Genomic DNA, 22,577 nt, shown 5'->3' with positions numbered 1-22,577 from the left:
CTGCGTGAAGTTAAATAATCAACAATAATCCCCAGAACTATGCCATTCGTCTGTGCTGATTTGTGCCGCAAAAACGTTTTAGATGACGTAGGATGGAGAGTGACGTCACGCAGCCAAAAAATAATAATGTTTAATATCTCAAACACCAAACCAGCACAAACGAAGAGAGTAGTTTTGGGGATTATTTAATTTCGTGGGGTGCAAACTTCACAAACAGGGTTAGAAACAGAGTCAGCCATGGGAGAATGGTGAGAGAACATCCACAGTCCTGACGAGAAGATGTGAAATGGGCAGTGCAAAGCAGCTGCAGAGCAAGTTACCTGGCGCCACCTTTTTTTAGTTTACTTAACAGCAGTACTGAACAGTTGTTTTACAGCATTTTATTTACATTTTTATGTTTTACTGCAACATATTTTACATTTTATATATACATATATATATATATATATATATATATATATATATATATATATATATATATATATATAAAATGTAAAATATGTTGCAGTAAAACATAAAAATGTAAATAAAATGCTGTAAAACAACTATATAATTTTACACACACACACACACACACACACACACATATATATATATATATATATATATATATATATATATATGTATGTGTGTGTGTGTGTGTGTGTGTGTGTGTGTGTGTATTCTCCAGTACAATACATTTTTGGCTTTGGTTATTATGTGGATGTAATGTCATACTTAAACAGTTAATGTTAAAACTGTTTATTTTTCTCTCCCAGTCTTCTGCATGTCAGTGCTGTTTCTTCCTGGGGCAGAAGCTCAAGCCTGTTATGGTGAGCAGTATCTTAACAGCACAACCAAGTTTCATATTAATGAAACTGTACCTGTCTCTCAGGAATACAGCTGGAGTGTTAATGTGAGCACACACACACACACACACACACACAAATACACATACATATATATATATATATATATATATATATATATATATATATATATATATATATATATGTATCAACTATTCTCTTGCTTATTATTTAATTCTGGGGAATATATAAATATGTAGTTTGAGTCTCGGGATGGGGTAGAGGCTGAATATTTGTTTAGGCTTCCTGCATCTCCAGTAAGGTTCAGTTCAGTTCAGTCATGATGTCCAGTGTGTGCAGCTTTGCATGTTAGCTAGTAAGCAATTTCAAAGATAGCCTTCCACTGCAGCAACTAGTACAAAATTATGATATTCTATTTTAGCTGCTCTTGTCTGTGATGCATTACCAATAAACTTTATATAGTAAAATTATCTAATATATTATAACATATAGGGCGAATTCTGAAATATTCAGACAGTTTTTCATTTCCACATTGCCTAAGCTTTCTTGCCATTAAAAAACAATATCCTAATAACAATAGGCCTAAGTGACATTTAGTTCTCTATATTTTTCAGTTTGCATCATGCCCCTGTTTATTAAGATGTTTCATAAAAACAACACTTAATACACATAAAATCGATCAATGCATCATTTAGCCATAGTTGTGGGGTGTCCATTCATGCATCCATATATCCCTTCGCTGTTGCTCTCTCCATTTATTGTATTTTAAGGCTGTCCCAATTTTCCTGAACCATGTTTGGTAATTTTGGACATCATGAAAATGATTAAATTATAACATATATTCATGATTTGAACTTTATGCTTATTTTGTTACAGTGATATATGCATTATAAATATGTGTAATATGTCATATGAATTTTTTAACATTATGAATAAAGCTACCCAAAGCATCTGTCATTTTCCTATTTCAATATTTTTGGTGTCAGCTTCCTTTTTGATGCTGACCACACCCCCTTTTTTGATGATACATGAATTATGTCATTGTGTTATTTCTATTAAGCAATTCCACTGCTTAGGAAGAAATAAGAAATAAAATAAGTTTTGACTTTCACTTATCAGAAGTGAAAGTCAGAAAATAAATGCTGCAAACATAACTGCCCCAGTAACTGATGCCCCAATGCACCTGAATTCACACTAGTATGTAAGCGCTAGTCTATCACACACTAGCATTTAGGAAAATTACTGAAAAAAAATTAAGTCTATCTGCAACTAAACTACACAAACAACTACACTGTAGTGATGTAACAAAAATAAATATTAGCCCTGTAATTTTTTTAAAACTAAATTTTGAACAAGTATGTGTATTTGTATGTTTTTAGGATATTGTTCAGGCCAATGATGAAAGTTTGAACAATACCACTGTTCAGAGCCGAGGTCCTCGTTATGTCATCTTTAAGAACTGCTATGAGAATGTTACTTACTGGAGTGAACTTACTGGGGTGAGTAATAAAGTTTTATCATCATCACCTCTTAGACAGTATGGATAATGACACACATCACATCACCACATCGTTGATTATTTTCCAGTAACAGCACAACTTATTGTGTTTTCTTTCTCAGTAATGTCACTAATGTAAAAACAGAATAGCTAATTCCTTCTAGATCAAGTCCTTTGTAATAATGTGATAGACAACAGAGATAAGATGTAAACAAACTGTGTACTATCTGAACTGATGTGATTTAATGATTGAATGTATTTATCTGTCTTTCTATTTTTATCTCCACAGAAAACCATCAACTGTCCCTGTGAGTATAATGTTAAAATCATTCTGAAGACATCTAATACAAACAAAATATTTACAAGACTAAATCACACAAAAAAAGGTGCTGGCATAGAAAAAAATTTTTTCAAAACACATTCCTCAAGTTTTGAACTTTTCTGCCTTACAGATGACTGTCCCACAAATGCACCTCCTGACTGTGAGTATGTTTGCATTAAAGAAAACTTTCAGTGTAAAGGAAAATTTTTGCTATCAAAGATAATAATTGTTTGTTTAATAAGAATAAATGCACCATTAAATATTCTTGATCCTGTAGTCCTAACTGTAGCTGCATATTGTTTACCTAGTTTTATGTTTAATCAAAATCACCTAGTTATTTACCTTGAGATTTCTTGTTAACCTGTTTTTAATATTTTCATATACTTTTTATGCCCAGAGTGATTAGACAGTAACTTAATCTCTGGTAAATGCAAAACTTAAAATGTGTTCTTTTCATAAGCCCAGCTATAACCTGAGGGAACATTAATTTTTGTTTAATAGGACATAGAGTACACTTATGATGGTATATTTTATATGAAACCATGTTTTGATCACCTTCATCAGTCAGAGACAGCCAAGAGTGGTTCTGAAGGAGTCCCGCAGACACTCTAGCCCAACTTTTACATGGTTTGTTTTGCTGCACACCTTTATCTATTGTAAAAGGTCCACTCAGTTAAGATGCAGTATTTTAATTATTTCTTATTCATAAAACCACTATGTCAGGGCTGTCACACTCAAATTCTGGCAGGGCAACATCTGCATTTTTCTGCATTTTTTTTCTTCATTATATTATGACCAATAACCAACTCTGGAAGTAGAATAGGATGTTTCTACACTCTCAGTAGAAGGGTGCTGAACTGTACCTTTCCTTGTTGCTGGTGTCGTAGACCTATCTTTTGTACCTTTAATATGTGTCTTTCACCTGGAAATGTGGTTAAGCTGTATCATATTTTTAAAACTGATTTTTGCATTCACATTTTATCTTAAATTCGATGAATATTCAAAGTTGGGATTTTAATTTGACAGCCCTAGAGCAGACAAGAGGACAAAAGCAGTGCTAATGGCTAAAATGTTGGTGACATTCGGTCTCATGTAAACAGACACGCATGTAAACACAATGGGCAATATCGAGCTCAGCAAAAATGATCGAGCTCATGTCCGTATCTCATACGATAAGTTGTTGTTGTTCTTTCAGCTGCTCCCGTTAGGGGTCGCCACAGCAGATCACTGGTCTGCATATTTGCTTTCGCACAGTTTTTAAGGTGGATGCGCACTGTCTTGTGCAACCGCAGTGGCTGGGGTTGGTTCCCTGGCTGGGCATTCAACCCAGGCTGCGGCAGTGAGAGCGCTGTGGCCTAACCACTAGACCTCCAGGGACCCAGATCGTATGATAGGTTGATAAAATAATTATCGTGACAGGCCTAAATTGGACCATAAATCCTTTTAGAGTAAATCTTTAAAAGTACACTACTTTTCAAGGTAAAAGATACATATTAAAGGTACAAAACATGTACATTTGAGGGTACTACCCCACCAACAAGGAAAGTTTGGTCAACACAAATGAGATTTCAGTGTCTGAGTAGCCTATCCATTTGCAATATCATATCATCAGTGATTTATTTATTAGTCAAACACCTTAAAATATAACCATGATTTTATCAGTAATATTAACTATGGTCACCACACACACTACCATGTCAGAGTCACTGCTGTACTGAGAATGGTCCACAGCACAGCACCAGCACCATGGATGCTGTGAAGGTCGAGCACCCCATTATGCTATTTAGACAAAATCTTACATTTAGACCCAGTTGATCATATACAGTATGTAAAACACCACACTTTATTATGGATTACTCTTGTACAATACCACTACACCTGTTGTAATGTACATTTTAGAAACAGTTTTGCTCTTCTACACTACCAGTTCACATTGGCCACGTAAAAGCTTTGTATGGTATACACCCACATACTAACAGGTAACCTACAGCAGTGTATAATTTTGTATGCTGATATGTGGGCATATATGGGATGTGGGCAATGACAGAAGCCAAAGCAACCACTACAACGTCCATGTATTCAACTAGGTATCAAAAATACCTGGGTGAAAGCTACTGAAAATTCATGTGTAAAACACATGTAAAGCATTTATTCATAGCTAGAGAAGACATGCAAATATTTTGTCACAGATGGCTTGAGAAAATGATAGTTTATCAACAAAAATCTCACAGACAAATCTGGAGAAAGTTCAAATCAGTATTGAAACAGGTAAGATGTGCCACATTATAAGCTGTGCATGTTTTTGCCACTATTCTATATGAAAAAGCATTAATGATAATGAGCACCTCCTAAACAATAATTGATCCAGGCATGAAGTTGATATGATATTTTATGAGTCATTAGATATGCATTTCCAGTTTTTATCTACTTAAGCTACCTATCTGTGGATAGAATAACATTTCAGTGACAGTGAACAACTATTTATTATTAAGTATGGTCAAACACAATGTCCAGTTCCCCTAAAGAGTGCTATAAGCAGAAACACATTTGCTCAAAAGGTAAGGGCATGCCTGAGCTACAGTCTGATAAAATGTAGCTATCAAATACAGTATCTGGACAAAGGTTTGTGGACACCTGACCAACACACCTATATGTGCTTATAACTTTGAAGGAAGAGTGTTGGTGAAGACCGACATATGGATGTGACGGCCAGGTGTCCACATACATTTGGCCTTATAGTGTATGTATACCTAATAAAATTGCCAGGGGTTGTAAATGCCCAATAGCGTGTATAATAAAACGTACAGTACAATATGCATAAAAGATACAGTTGTGAAAATAATTGAACTATTGTCAAAACTCATGGACATTTCAACATTCAAATTCAGTTCCAGGCCCATTAAACAATTTTGCACCTTTTCCCCATGTGTCAATGTCTGCGGGAACCTTGACCTAGAATAGGTGTGCAAAGTTACTCCTGCTTGTTGGAATGAAAACCAGCTGCTACACTAGACCTTCACAGTAAGACTGGACACCCCTGACTAAACCATCCGTGCTATATTGATGTTAATGGAACTGAAAAATCTATAACTAAACCCACCCCAAAGCAGGAAAATGATTCAGATCTTTATCATTATCTAGGGCACTCAGCCCAGAACACTGGACTTGCAGCTGGTGTTGGTGTTGGGAGCATTCTTGTTGCTGGTGCTCTTGGTTATTTCCTGTGGTGGAGGAGAAACATGCTTCAGAAGTAAGTCACTCGTAGCCCTCAATGGGCTACTTGCACAAACACCTCCACATTATAACCAAGACAGTAATGGCAATAGTGCTATTTTATACTTGGTCTCTGCAAGAGCTCCTGAAAATAAATGTCAAACACGTTGTAAAACTATGTATAAAATACTAGTAATGCCCCTACTAGAAGCTGGAGAAAAGCTTCAAGCTATGTGCTTCATTATAAATTCAGTACTATAAAGGTGAGACAACAGTCCCCAAAAGTATTGGGACACCAAACCCAAAGACATTTGGATTTGAGATCAAATGATGAATATAAGACGATAGATCAGAATTTCAGCTTTCATTTCCTTATATTTAGATATAGATGTGTTAAACAACTAGAACATGGCACCTTTTTTTGACCACCCAGTTTTTAGGTGAGCAAAGGTATTGGAACAGATAGGCTTAAATTAAATAACACTTTTGGCAATTTGTCACCATGATAACACATATGCTATAAAGGTAAATATTACCAATGCATGTAAAAGTGTGTTTAGTAATACTATCAGTACTACTACTACTACTACTACTACTAATAATAATAATAATAATTATAATAATAATAATAATAATTAAAGCTGCAAGCAGCATTTTCGGGGATCAAAAAAAGACTCGGTAAGCCACACATTCACAGCTACGTTACACTATTGCTGCAGCATTGTTTAGACAGGTGTCAAGACAATGTGTGCCAAATTTGGTGAAGATTGGACAAAATTTGGAGGAGTAGCAAAAATGGCAGTTAGATATAAGCCTTTTTTCGTATGTTATTGTAACTTTTGACCAGTAGTTATCACAAAATTTGTTGCATAGCCTCAGGTCATGGTCCTACCATGTTTTGTGTCAGTGCGCAAAGTCGTTGCTGAGATACAGCCTCACTTCCTGTTTGGCGGCTTTGCCATCAGCTGTGGTGGCCCATTATGGGCAAACCCTTTGGGCTATTAAAAATTCTTTTGATTCTCTGATAAATTCTTTAGGAGGAGTAGTGAAAAAACTGTTTTTGACAAAATCCAAGATGGCGGAAAATCTACTTGAACTCGTCTCGACCCAGGGAATCCCAGGGAAGCCAGGCTTTAAAATTTTGGACACACAGTTCAAAAGTTATTACCATGTATTTCCAAATTAGGTCTCATTTGACAAATGGTGGCACTAGATCGTTGACAGCACTTGACCCAAATTTGGTCAGAATGTTCCTTAGACCCTCCCATTTCACAAGTTTTTACCAGATGGTTCTATAGGCTGCCATATAAACCCTAGCCAGAAGAAGAAGAAGAAGAAGAAAAAGAAAACATAGAATAATACCAATAGGGTGCCTATAAACCTTCTGTGCTTGGCCCCCTAATAACAATTATTATTATTATTATTGTTATTATTATTATTATTATAGGAGAGGAGCACAACAGTGCTCAGTGCACATTTCTTCAGCTGTGTTTGAAAATATTCTGTCTTTACAACAGACTCTAATTTGGATAGTGTTACAAGGGAAAAAAACAGTACTGACGAATGTAAACTGTGCTATTTGAGACGTGACAACCGGAAATACATCATTTCAGAATGGAAACACATCATAGCCCTGGGTGCAAATATTTGTTAAAATAAACATTCTAACATATTTTAATGTCCCATGATCTGTGTGCAGATGGGCTCAAGATATGAGAGATGCCTGGTGCAGACCTCACTACAGCCAAGCAAGTCAGAACCCCTGAGTCTAAAGCACTGGAGAAAGTACATGCCTGAGTGACTTATTGTCATTGCCTGAGACGTAAAGTGTTATATACTGAGTGTGTGCTGATTTTGTTGGGAGGCTGGGAGACACCTATACACCTTCAAGAAAGACAGACCAGAATCTACAAAATGTTAAGACTTGTATATGAAATCAGAGGACGTGGATCACAGGGGAGCAAATCCACATGCTCAAGGCAGCTAACAATAACCTTGGAGACTGCTTCATTCACTTAAACATCAGAATGTGATACTCACATTGAGGAAGACCAAGACAAAATAATATTTGCAAAGCACAAGAGGAAGTCCACCGCTGAATGGCTCAAAAGAAACAAAACTCTGACCAGGATAACATGATTACTTAAGATGAATAAATGAATGAATAAACTGAAACACACAGAATGAGAAAGACTCCAAGAATGTGGAAGTGGCTCTGATGACACCTTAAATGAAATTATTAAGTTTAAAAATTGATTTTAATTTAGATTAAACTATTCGTTATTCTGTAGGTGTAGGATATTTCCGTACAGGTTATAAGATCGGGAATAGGGGTCACAATACATCTTACCAAACACAGTAAGTGTTTAATCTATGCACAAAACATCGCATTTTAGGTCATATTTACACCCCATACACTATAATTAATCTACATGTTAACAAGAAAAATGTTACATAACCTTTGCATGTTACATACTCTTAAAAACACACCTGATTCTGTTTGCTGCCAAGGTGCATTTTTATAAACGTTCCTGAATGTGGTTTTATTGCTTTAATCATGTAAATAGAAGACATTGTTTGAGCAGCAGAATATTGTAATGACTTGCTTATGAATAGGCAAATGTTTCACTTTTCACTTTGCAAACCTCAGTTTCAAATTTACTAGTTTCCATAGATGAAATGACAAAATATGAATATTGGTATTAGTAATTAATTACTTTTAATGCTAAGGGACAGCAAAGACCATGTATATGCTCAAGCATCTCCCCCTTTTCCCTGCAGTTGCAATGATGCCCTATTTGGCAAGGCTTTTTTATGATAAACGGCTGCCATTCATAAGCTGAAGGATGAATTTGCTGGTATGCGGGGGTTTGTAACTTTGTGTGTGTGTCCCCTGTTGAGAATAAGACAGTACTGAAGAGAGGACTGAAGACTGAGTAAAATGTAAAAAGAATGAAATATAGTAATAATGTTTACACCGAAAGTTGTTAACAGACACGGTGACTGTTGCTTTTTTACAAGTTGAATAACTCCGATGCTGGTGCTCTACACAGGTAATATTACCTAGCTAGCAAGGTATGCTTGTTCCAAACTGACTTACAAGAGAGACAGTATTCAATACAAGTAAAAAGCTGTAAAAGGGCTTGCTCATGGGTCCAGTGCTGTTTCTGTGGTAGCACACTGTAGAATGCACACAAACTATCACACCATTAACTGCTATGAGGATTTGAAAGTTTACTTTCTTATTGTGGAATTTTTTACTGGAACTCCTTCAAGTCCTTTTCTGATATTTATAGCTGTACTGAGAATATGGAGGATAAAAAAATGTATGAACTTTGAGTTCAGAGAGGCTCAACCTGTTACTAGCACACATGTTGAGCCTCTCTCTCTGAAATCAAAGTGCTGTTTTTTATCCTCCATATTCTCAGTACAGCTGTAAATATCAGAAAATGAAGGACATCAAGGTTTCATTTGACATGTCTATAACAATTCAGTTAAGCATTCTTCATGCAAAAGTATGAAAGACCACTTTGCACCACTACAGCAGATGACTCACTCACAGGCTGAGTAAAAAAACACTTCCTATGAAAATTGAAAATTTGTAAATGTTCTAGCAAATGCTTTCTGTCTGCACAGACCTACTGCCAGAAACTGAGAGGAAGACAAAAGCCTCTATATTAAACCTGTGTTTCCCAACTCAGCTTCTGTGGACCAAGTCAAGAGCATTGTATACCGTGTTCAGATGTGTTTGGAGATTAATCAGGACAGGTTGTGAATCAGGACAACTGTTACTGTCTGAAAGATGTCACAGAAAAGCTAGGGGGGAAAATTAATGTTAAAACAAGAGGGTGTTAATGTTTGTTCTGTTATTTGTTAGGTTATTGGTCCTTTTTTCCTGTTAATTCATTAACTATATTTCAGGTCCTTAAAAGAATGCAACAGTTATGGCTTTTCAATCAATACATAAACTTAACGATTAGACAATTGTACATGAAATGGCTTGGGTTTTGCTTTTGTAAGATGCTGATTTTCATGTTTGGTCAAACATTAAATTATAACTTATGACTATGAATACTTTCTCTATTCTATATAGAACTAAAAAGATTTGAATACAGCCATGTAAAAGATTTATCCCACATTTCAATCTTTCTTTAATCTTGATGACTCATAAATTGCCCTATAATGTATACTGCAGTTGTAATGCTTTAATGTGAAGGTATTTCCACACTGTCTGAAAAGGAAGTAGGGTCTGTACATGCAGGACATACAGGATTACATAAAGTGGAAATAATATGACAGAGTGTAAAACAGAATGATGTATGAAAGTTCATGAAGGAACAAGTACAACCGTAATACACAGATACTTCAGCAAGCTTCAGAAATGTGTTTATGTCTTTTTGGAAACTCAAGTCTTTCAGTGTCTCTGTATTATTTCAGATACCGTATCAGTTCCTTTTTTTTTCTCTGTGCAGGAAAACTGTGAAAATAAGCATTCATCCAGAGCTGGGTTAAAAAAAAGGTTACCATTTTATCCTGAATGTGAAAAGAACAATGAAATGTGAAAGAGTGAAATGTATATAAAGTCTATGGTAATAATAGTAATAATAATAGTTGTTGTTGTTGTTGTTAATATTATTTAATTTATAATAGACTACTATAAAAGAAAACAAAAGTGGAATCTTCTTCAACCCACCCCACAAGCCTTCAGAGTGTGTTTAGGTAACTCTTTGCTCTGCCACACTCTAAGGACACTCCCTGTGTTGCACTCTGCAGTTACATTTCTTCTATTTTTTTTTTTCTCTCTAGCTCAGCCACTGTTACCAAGGGCAACCAGGGGACCCATTTTGTGGACAGTCATTTTGTGGCAGCCATTTTGTAGACTCTATTGTTAAACATGTAACAATAAATATAAAACAAATAAATTAAAATCAAACTTATACTGCTCTAATACATTATGTTATCAATTGTATTGTTGTACTGTGTGTGTGTGTGTGTGTGTGCCAGGAAATAATACACTTCTATAAAGTGCAGCCACTTAGTAAAACAAAAGCTGGATTTGCCAGCAGACACAATACTGCAAATCTGATTATGTAGTCAAAGTCAAACCACTTAGCATTAAATCAAGATTCTTATTCCTATTTAATCCCATGAAGGTGCCGATGTTGTGAATGTAACAACTTTGTAATTGCTCAAACAGGAAGTCAGGCATTTGGAATTTTTTATTTTTTTTTTTATTTTTTTCTAGAAACAGGCTGTTTTTGCTTCTTCTCCTACAATTTTTTATCCAATCACCAAATTTGGAACGGGAGACCAGACTGATAAAAAAAAATTGTTACTCAGATTGTTGATGTAAGGGTCAGTTCGTCTGTAACGCACAAATGAATTTGATGGTGAAGCTGCCAAACAGGAAATGAGGGCATATCTCAGCAACTGTGCAACAGCAAACTTTGAAGACAACTGAAGGACCTCATCAAAAGGGTCTCCAAGAACTTTGTCACCTATAGGTGGTGCTATAATTTGCAAATTTGTATAACTGCTCATAAGTTTTGAACTGCTCAGTGTCAAATCAAGATTCCTGTTTCTACTGATTCTCTTAAAAGTTCTGAGCGTTGGCGATCTAGAGAATTTGTGATTTCTCAAACAGGAGGTTAGCCATTTTGAATTATAACAAAAACTGGTTTTTTTTTTTGCTTTTTATACCACAAATTTTGTTGAATAACCATAAAATTTGTAAGGCAGAACTGAGAGACCAACCTGAACAAAAGTTACTTTTCAGATTTTTTTTTTTTTTATATGATGGACAGTTAGTCCATAATGCTCAAATGAATTTGACAGTGAAGTCACCAAACAGGAAGTGAGGGCGTATCTCAGCAACCTTGAGACACATTTTGACGTAATTTGGTACATTACTGAAGGACCTCATCCTAGCTATCTCCAAGAAGATTGATCTAAGTTTACCTCTAGGAGTCACTATAATTTGCAAATTTGTAAAACTGCTCATAACTTTTGAAGTTTCAACATGGAATCAAGATTCTTGTTTCTATTGATTCCCTTGAATGTTCTGAGTGTTGGTGATAAAAGGAATTTGTGATTTCTCAAACAGGAACTTGGCCATTTTGAATTGATTTGCTTGGATTTTCCCATAGTATCAAGGGCAAAAAGGCACTTTCACTAAAGGTAGGCGCTTTTACAGCCAAAACAGCTCTCCCAACTAACTCCTAATTATAACGTCTGGCCAATCAGATCCTTCAAAAAGTCATTACTTCTATTTTTGGAATATTCCTGACTGTTTGAAGCGACAGTCAACTTGGTGTATTTAAATTTGGTGTAACTTTTGAACCACTGGAATTCTGACATAGTGTATTAAAGCTGAAATAAATCTGTCTCTAATTGTTTTAAAATTTCCTCTGATGTGAACAACATAGGTACCCTAACTGCCTAACTTGCCAAAAGAATGTATGGCAACATGAAGTTTTGAAAGCCCGATACTGAATATCTTAGGTACATGTAAACTTTTGGCTTCAACTGTATTTGAATGCACTTTATTCTCCATTCTGTTTCTTTAATAATTTAAAAATCCACAATACACTTGCCTTTGCCATGTTGAATCTTTCCGAAAATGAGCCATCTACTACACTCAAGTTAGATTCATGTACCGGAATATCATCTCTATCATCAAGAAGGCCTAATAAAGTCACTACTTCATCCAGAAACTGATGAGATACAGAGTAAGCTGCAGCTACTGATACAGTTACAGTTATATATCATCCATTGTATCCTGACATCCTCCATCACTGTCTGGTACCGAAACACTGACCCACATACCAAGAGAAAACATTGTGAATAAGAAGGCATTGTAGAAGGCCACAAAATAATTGGATATGATCTACCAAGAGTGTAATCTCTGTACATAAGATACATTTGGAAAAGATCCCTCAAAATATCCTTTCACACTGAGCACACATCATATTTCAGCCCTTCCCATCTGGCAAAAGATACAGACTTGTGATGACCATTTAAAAGCCATTTAAAAAAGTTTCATTCCTTCTGCCATCAGAGAACCTAATTCTTCTCTCTTCAAACACTGCTGAAAAGTCCTTGCGTTTATCAATCTATACTGCCATAATGTTGTTATTTCCCCCTACACACCATTTCCCAGCAAATTCAAAGAGAATTGGCCTGCAGAGATGACCCTCAACCAGCTGATTTCTCTCTCAGTCAGTCTGGTCAAGCTTCTCTGGGAAAGGACCCCCACATCTTTCCAAATCTGTAAAACCCAATCTCCCTCCTATAACATCAGAACCCATGGGTGTGGACTATTCATGACTGTCACCAGACGAACACAATTGAAGAATTAAAGAAGAACTGTGTTTGTACTGTGATGTATCTAGCCACATACACATAAACTGCCCAGTGAGACCCAAGCCTAAGACTCAGTTGGTGTGTAAAAAGTCTGGATATAACCTTGCTGACTCTTTCACTGTTGCTACACAGATCAGTTGGGATGATGGCTCTGTCCATGTTGCAGGCTTAATTGACTCTGGGGCAATGGGCAGTTTCATTGCCGAACATCTAGTCCACCACATACCAATACAAACATGTTTACCACCACTTTGGGTGCGACGGTTAGATGGTCTACCTCTGGGAACTGGGAGAGTACAATACCAAACCAAACTACGCACATTAAGAACAGGATCTTATCATGTTGAAACCATTTTATTGTTTGTCATAGACTCACCGGGACATTCTGTTGTTTTAGGACTTCCCTGGCTCAAGAAGCATGATCCTTTCAAAGACTGGTTTAGAGCGGAGATAATCAGCTGGTCACCCAACTGCTTAGACTGATGTCTCCAAGTCTATTGTGGCTCCACGTCCATACCAGTACCAGCATCTAGCATCTTTAGCAAGCAGGGTGCCACCAGGCTACCTCCCCATCGACCATGGGATTGTTCCATAGACCTGCTACCAGGGGCCAATCCTACACACTCTACCTAACCTTTGTCCATCTAATAAACTGCCACTATGGATGAATACATTCAGGAGGACATAAGGCAGGGATTCACCCACCCATCCATGTCTCCAGCCTCTATGGGTTTTCTTTGTGTAGAAGAAAGGTGGAGGACTATGACCATTTTGCATCTTGGTCTAAACCAAGTAACCAAGAAATTACCACTACCCCCTGCCATTGATACCAGCCACACTGAAACAATTGTCTTCTTTGCAGAGGCAGGGCACAACAACAGGGCACAACCCATCCCTGTGACAGGCTCCTAGCTCTAACCATGATAAAGTTGTTGGGAAGGCACAACCAGTTAGAGTGTTGGTTATTGGGTGACGTCAGTTCATTTAGGTTTCTGGTGAGTAGACAGCACCAAGTACCTCGTGGTCTTACTAGCACATGGACTGAATTTACCTGTTGCTCCATTAAAGTAGATATGTGTTGAGTTGTGTGTCAATAACAGCATGTAGGTCCTTTAACGAATGCTGTTTATTGAATGTCATATATGATAGCAGTAATTAATAAGTTGCCATGAGTTTGTTCATTTGTTAAGTGACAACAGTAGTCCTAGTGCCTTGCCTAGACTGTTCAGCAAACTCTCATTTACTATACTTGAGTTTATTACAATTAGTATTGTTGAGTGATGTTTCCAGTATGTATAAATGTATATGTTTGAATCTCATAGATCAGTTTAGTAGTAATAATATCGTTATTCAACAGATTGTGCAATGACTCAGCAAAGACAGCTAATTCCGCTTCAATTCAATTCTGTTTCAATTCATGTTTGCTATGGACAGTTATCAGTATAAATGTCAGTTAGTGTAGCTGCTGATATTTATCTGATTATTGTCTATTATTTATTGTTTAATGCCACAAACATACCTGTCCAATTACCTCACATATCACTAGTGTTAAGATTATTTCAAGTAATGCCCTGTGGTCTGGCTGTGCTGTTTATTGTGCTGAACCTTTAATTAAAGACTGTTAACTTGGATCTCTTGCCTCCTGTGTCCTGCAAGACACACCAGTGGAAACACAAACCAGTGCAATACAGTCCCAAGTACCTTAGGAACAAAAGTGGTTACTGAATGACGAAAAAGAGAGAAACCAGACTCACTCATCATTCTGGGAAACTTTTACAGTGCTCACCTAACAAGGGAAATGTCACTTGAGCTATTAGAAATAGAGAAATTGTGGAACATCGCGACACTGTGATTGAAGGTGCACCCTGTTGTTACTGTTATTTATGGAGAATGTTTATATGTATGTTTATAATAGATTACTTTGAAAAGAGGAGTGTCAGAAAAACAGAAGTGGAAAGCTCCAGAGCTCTGAGAATCCTGCTGAGTCTGAAAACAAGTAAATGGGACCATTACCAAAGTCTGGGAAGGTTAGATATGAAATTATAATGACCTTTTAAGAATATCTTTATAGCACAATTACTACGCAGATATATGTTATTGGACTCGTATATAGTTCAATTCGATTCAATTTTATTTTAATACAGCAGTTAGTTCTGCTCCATTAATCTGATTGGTCGAGCAGCGTTCCAGGAGTGCTTATATTTCCTACAACCGCACTGGAATGTTTCACTCTCTGTATCTAGGCCTGTCACGATAATTACGTTATTGACTTATCGTATGAGATACGGACATGAGCTCGAGCATTTTTGCTGAGCTTGATATTGCCCATTGTGTTTACATGCGTGTCTGTTTACATGAGACCGAATGTCACCAACATTTTAGCCATTAGCACTGCTTTTGTCCTCTTGCCTGCTCTAGGGCTGTCAAATTAAAATCCCAACTTTGAATATTCGTCGAATTTAAGATATAAATGCACATGTGAATGCAAAATTTAAGATATAAATGCGAATGCAAAAACTGTGTATTCGAATTTAAGATGTGTAACAAGCACTAGCACCGAATTTTATTCAAACATACTGTTAAGATATTAACAATGCACTAACAAATTTTTTCAATTAATTTTTTTTAATTTAATAAGTCCCTTTATTTACGCATTTGCATCATTGGTAAGTTCACAGTCTTGTGCAGTAGGAAAGATTCTGTAAATATTTCACTATAAGCACATGAATACAGTATTACTATAGACATATATATATATATATATATATATATATATATATATATATATATATATATATGTCAAGGCCATAAAAGTTGGGACAATGTTATTGTTTTTTTTTTTTTTCTTCATGTTTTGATATTTTTATTCAGCATCAACTAACAAAGTTTTTTGAAGAAGAAAAATCTAGAAAGAGTACTTCTACTGTGTCAAATAATTCAGTCCTAGTGAATAATGTCGGGGATTGACCCACTGAAGCTGTGTGAGTTGAAGCTGAACAGTGAATGAACACTGGTAAACTGAAGCGCTTTACTAGCAGCTTAATTAACTCACCCAAACACATCCTATACACATATGAGATTAATCAGACATATACACAACATAAACGTAATATTACAACTTGCTTCTGCACAAAATGACGTGAATGCACAAGTGAACCTGAAGTTAAGTAAGGCACTAGGTAGAATGGTAAGTCACGCTGTGAATCCGCTCTTTCCGTAACAAAGCACTAAAACACGCACAATGAAGAGCTAAAGCATAAAGAATTCACAATATTGTATTACAGTAGTGTACTCACTGTAATGTCATTATTTCAGCAGATCAGGTTTTCACTACAAGGGCATTTTTCACATGTTTTTGTTTAATATATAAAATGTGTGAATATTTGGTTTAATACTTGCGTTTTCTCATCATCTAAAATGCTGTTGACTAATATTCAATGCCATTTTAGTCAGAGTAAAATTGATTAAAATTAATAAATATGACATGACGAAATATTGACTAAATTTAAAGGATATTTTCGTCAGCAGACAAAAACTATGACTGAAAACAGTGTGAAAATTAACACTGGAATTGGCCTGAGAGCCGAGCTTAAATCTTTTGATTTTATAATTTTATAATTTTATGCACTTTAGTTTAAAAATAAAGGCACTTTATTTAACAGCCAGGTTTGTTCTTTGCAATAAACAACAAACAATATAACACAGCACTGTTTGGTTTGTATTTATTCGTTGCGCTCTCTTGTGGACTGTTGATTTAAAAATCTGGTGTTTTTTTGTTTGTTTGTTTTTTGTTTTGTTTTTTTTTAACTTTCCAATTCCGATGTCTGAATATTGTTAAGAATAAAAAGTTCATTGCTCTTTGAAAGGATGTACTTGCATTATATTATATTATATTATATTATATTATATTATATTATATTATATTACATTATATCAGTGGCATACAACAGTCTGAAAATGACAATAATTTCGTTTATCGCAATTATTTCTGGGACACTATATCGTCCAACAGAAGTAGTAAATGCATTATTATTATTCTTATTAGTTATGGTGACAGGTCTGTGTGTATCACTCTGCTCGTCTGTGTTCTACTTCCTAGTTCCGGTCCTAGAGACGGTTGCTACAGTAGTGTTAGCAGCAGAATCAGCAGACATGGCAAACCTACTTTTCAGGAATATAACGTCATCCCAAATATGAAAACTCTTCAGGTGAAGATGAAGAGGAAGAAGGAACGCCAGTTTGACCGAAAGCACCTTTAACGGGGATGAACAAATCAGTGTGAGCTCGCGCGCTAGCCGACGCGCTGTGTAGTGAGTGTGGCTTCTCCGGGATATTATTTCCTCATCCTCCGGGCTCGCGCCGCGCCGATACTCAGTGGAACTGCGGTGTCTTGCTCGCGCTTCTGTATCCGATATGGTACTCTAAAATATGTCTAAATAATCAAAACTAGCCACCGGAACTATAACACCTACCAGAGGCACTGAAATTAATTTACTTCTATCGAGCTGTTGTAAGTTAGAGATCCTGCCGTAGGGATAATAATAATAATAATAATAATAATAATAATAATAATAATAATAGGCTGGTGATAGAAGGAGGCTTTAGTAAGCCCGTTATCCAATTCCATTTAAGAAGGAATTAACCCTTGTCAAAAAATCCTACTGGAATTTCAGTTTATTCTGTATAAGATCTTATCTGATTTTTTTTTTTTTAGAATCTTATTGCAACTTGTGTTTTATTGTAAATAATGTCTTGTTATTGGATTGGTCTTGGAGGGTTATTGGAAATTACAATCCTGAAAGATTTTTTTAATTAGAATATTTTCTATTTTTTTTTTTAAGGTTAGAGTATTTTGTCCTATTACTAATATATATATATATATATATATATATATATATATATATATATATAAATTTTATTGTAATTACCTGGAAAAATAGCGCTTGTGATATATATATATATATATATATATATATATATATATATATATATATATATATGTGTGTGTGTGTGTGTGTGTGTGTGTGTGTGTGTGTGTGTGTGTGTGTGTGTGTGTATATCTCACAAGATGCGCTATTTTTCCAGGTAATTACAATAAAATTTTGTAAACATATTTATACAGCAACTTTTATTAAGTAAAATGATAATAATAATAATAATAATAATAATAATAACACACTGGGAAAGTGCACCTTTAGGATTCTTAAAAACAATGAATTCCCATATAGACCTGAACAGGAACCCGAATCCTTTAGGATTTTCTGACAAGGGTTAAAACTCATGTGTATTTTGGAAACTTAAAATGAACACATTAGGGAACTGTAAGAGGGGAAACAAGATTAGAGTCTTTTTTATTGACTAGTTTATGTCGACAAAATTTGCCGCAGTAAAACTATTATGTATTTTCCTGTACCAGCTAAGGCTAAAAATAAATCATTAGCTTTAGTCATAATGAACTGTCCTTAAAGGATTTATTGGAGTAAGCACTGTACAGCAATGCATTTCAGGAAAGCAGCACACTAACCTAACGAAACACTAATCAGAGTTCAGGTGGCGAAAAGAAATAGATTATTTTTATATTTGTATTTTCAATACAATTAATATTACTGGAAGAAATGCTAAAAAATACTCACTCTGGTGTTTGTGTTGTTGCCGTGTGGTGAAATGAGACTTCAGTATAGCCAGGTAATGCCGATCAGTAGACCTACAAAAGATCACTTTGATTAGTACATTACGGTAATAATTAAACCTCATCAGACAGGACTAAACCAGCACTGCTAAATAAGAGATGTGCATTTGGGGTGAAATTATAAACCGTGCTAAATATCAATATTACTGGTTATTACTGTGAAATTTACAAATATCATTTTGAAACACAGAGCCTAAATTGTCCTGCTTCGCTGTTTGTTTTGTTGTTTTGAATATAATATTTAATGATAAAATATACATATAGAGCCATGATTTGACACGTTTTCAGTAGTAGTATAAGCCAAAAGGGTATTTTAGCAGCATGGTGGTAAACTGGAAGAGTTTTCTCATCATCAGCTCAGCAGCTCTGAGTTACTTCTGTATGAGCTGTTCACAGGCAGCTTATAAACACACACACGCATGAATGTGGAGCTGCAGTGGCTGTGCTGGGGCTCTTTGTGACCTTTTACTCTTTACAGTAAATGAAATAATTGCTTTTAAATAACTGCCTCACTTTCTGAAGACAAAAGAACAGAGTTTTATCAGAATAGAAAATAACGTCTTAGAGCCTAATTTAATTTCTAAAGAAATAAATCATCTTTGGTCTTGGCACAAAAACAAAATAATACTACCTAAAACTTCTATCATGCAGACAGACAAAAAGAAGCAGTGGTAGTAAGTAGTCGTGAAATGGACGTGAAAGAAACAGAGTAACTCGCTTTTATTACTGGCAAACATTTCAAAGATGAGAGTTTAAAATGAAGGGAAGAATGATGTTCACTTCAACCTATCGGTAAAGGAAACAGGGAGATCAGTGATGAAAACTCTGGAGAATCTGGTAAAAACCTTGAGTCACCCCGAACCCCAAAGCTCCTCAGGCTCTTCACACATTTCCTTTTTTATTAGGGATGATTGTTTTTCAGACTGATATATTAATATAAAGTATTAAAAAAAATAATCTCAGCAAACACAAAGCTCTGTGTGTGTGTGTGTGTGTGTGTGAGTGGGTGGGTGCGTGGGTGGGTCTGGGAGAGACAGAGAGAGGATTACTCTTCAGTGCTGTGCTTTGTAAATTTTACGGGGCGCAGCTTTTAGACACAGTATTCATAGTATTTATGACTATACAGACTAAATGTTTTTATAATCTTTTACCGTTAAAAAAAATGCAAAATCGACCAAGTTTAATGAGAAGCATTAAGCCAAACAAAAATAAATCTACTAAAAACATCTTTTAAGAAACTGTATTATTATTATTATCATTATTAATATTAATATTATTATTATTAGTAGTAGTAGTAGTCGTAGTACAAATCAAACCATAAATAAAATTTTAAAGTATATATATATTATATATACTTTAAAATTATATATATATATATATATATATATATATATATATATATATACAATATATATATATATATATATATATATATATATATATATATATATATATATATATAGTATAAGTATAGATGGTTTATTTCAAAGAGGAAGTTTCTAACACCAAAATATTAATATTTTAACTGTTTGTTAATTTATATTAACTGTTTGTTTGGTTGCTTATGTATTTAAATACACTATTTTGTAGAAAGTGCTCGAGTTGTGTGAGAGCTCCATTCCGCTGACGGCGCTATTACCGCTAAGTGTCTAAAAGCCGCGTCCAAAAATTACCTGCAGCTAGATCAACCGTGGTTTCAAGAATAGCAACTGCTTAAACTGCAGTCATATTTGAGATTTGAGAGTGCTTGGGCATTCATTGGAGGTTAGTCTGCGTGCGAAACGAGCTTTTTTTTTTTTTTTAACACAGCTATTTGCCATTGGTGGACCTCCTGCGCATGCGCAGCTCTGTCTCTGACACTTAAAGTCCCAGTCTCTTCGTCTGCGGCTGTGATGCGAGCCGGAGAAGAGCATCGTGTCAGCATAACGTCTGCTCAGGAAGTTGCTGGATTTGTCGCTGTGCTTTGTTTGGAAAAAGTCGATAAAGGTCTAAAAAGGTCGCCGAGCGAACAGGATTGTGAGCCAGTTGATGCCAGTGGCAGTCGCGAGCTCTGGGAGTCGGCATGGCGTCGCGGCTCGCCTGTGAGTAGAGTACCTCAGTCCTGTGGTGCGGGTGTTATGGGCGTGAAATATGAGATGGTGGAATATCATTAATAGGTTTATGTTTAAAACTGTTATCGATCCCCACAAACAGGGTTAGAAACAGAATCAGCGATGGGCGAATGGTGAGATAAGCTACATAGTCGAGACGAGAACATTTCAAATGGATAAAAAGAAGAGAAAAGGAATAGAAAAGACTATATATAAAATTATTGTTGTAAACCTGACAGATTTTATAATATTTTTTCAATAGATTTTTTTTTCTCTTTGGTTATTATGTGGATGTAATGTCATACTTAAACAGTTAATGTTAAAACTGTTTATTTTTCTCTCCCAGTCTTCTGCCTGTCAGTGCTGTTTCTTCCTGGGGCAGAAGCTCAAGCCTGTTATGGTGAGCAGTATCTTAACAGCACAACCAAGTTTCATATTAATGAAACTGTACCTGTCTCTCAGGAATACAGCTGGAGTGTTAATGTGAGCACACACACACACACACACACATATGTATATATAATATGTATGTATGTATCAACTATTCTCACTCAATTATGTCACTGTTGTTGTTGTTGTTGTTGTTTTGGCATGATGGATTTTCTGCTTATTATTTAATTCTGGGGAATATATAAAATGTAGTTTGAGTCTCGGGATGGGGTAGTGGCTGAATATTTGTTTAGGCTTCCTGCATCTCCAGTAAGGTTCAGTTCAGTTCAGTCATGATGTCCAGTGTGTGCAGCTTTGCATGTTAGCTAGTAAGCAATTTCAAAGATAGCCTTCCACTGCAGCAACTAGTACAAAATTATGATATTCTATTTTAGCTGCTCTTGTCTGTGATGCATTACCAATAAACTTTATATAGTAAAATTATCTAATATATTATAACATATAGGGCGAATTCTGAAATATTCAGTTTTTCATTTCCACATTGCCTATTATTTTGTTACAGTAGTTTATGCATCATAAATATGTGTAATATGTCATGTGAATTTTTTGGCATTATAAATAAAACTTGCCAGTGTATCTGTCATTTTTCCTATTTCAATATTTTTGGTGTCAACTTCCTTTCTGATGCTGACCACACCCCCTTTTTTGATGTTACATGAATTAAGTCATTATGTTTTTTCTATCAAGCAATTCCACTGCTTAGTAAGAAATAAAATAAGTTTGAAATAAGTTTTGACTTTAATACACCTGATGCCCCAATACACCTGAATTCACACTAGTATGTAAGCGCTAGTCTATCACACACTAGCATTTAGGAAAATTACCAAAAATAATTAAGTCCATCCACAACTAAACTACACAAACAACTACACAGTAGTGATGTAACAAAAATAAATATTAGCCCTGTAATTTTTTAAAACTAAATTTTGAATAAGTATGTGTATTTGTATGTTTTTAGGATATTGTTCAGGCCAATGATGAAAGTTTGAACAATACCACTGTTCAGAGCCGAGGTCCTCGTTATGTCGTCTTTAAGGACTGCTATGAGAATGTTACCTACCGGAGTGCACATAATGGGGTGAGTAATAAAGTTTTATCATCATCACCTCTTAGACAGTATGGATAATGACACACATCACATCAC

At 35.5% G+C, this 22,577-nt stretch overlaps 1 long non-coding RNA gene across 2 annotated transcripts in view; it reads right to left on the bottom strand.

Moving 5' to 3' along the window:
- LOC113542358 (uncharacterized) overlaps nt 1-22,577 on the bottom strand; it is an 84,682-nt gene that overhangs the window by 19,931 nt on the left and 42,174 nt on the right. For both annotated transcript variants that reach the window (XR_008301672.1, XR_003404293.3), the window contains exon 2: nt 18,838-18,908. This is a non-coding gene — a long non-coding RNA (uncharacterized LOC113542358). The remainder of the gene's footprint in view (nt 1-18,837; nt 18,909-22,577) is intronic.

This window comes from Pangasianodon hypophthalmus, chromosome 1 (genome assembly GCF_027358585.1).
Source record: "Pangasianodon hypophthalmus isolate fPanHyp1 chromosome 1, fPanHyp1.pri, whole genome shotgun sequence".
In the NCBI taxonomy this organism is placed as follows: Eukaryota; Metazoa; Chordata; class Actinopteri; order Siluriformes; family Pangasiidae; genus Pangasianodon; species Pangasianodon hypophthalmus.
The sequence above is the reverse complement of the archived record's forward strand: the minus strand, read 5'-3'. Positions and strand labels throughout refer to the sequence as shown.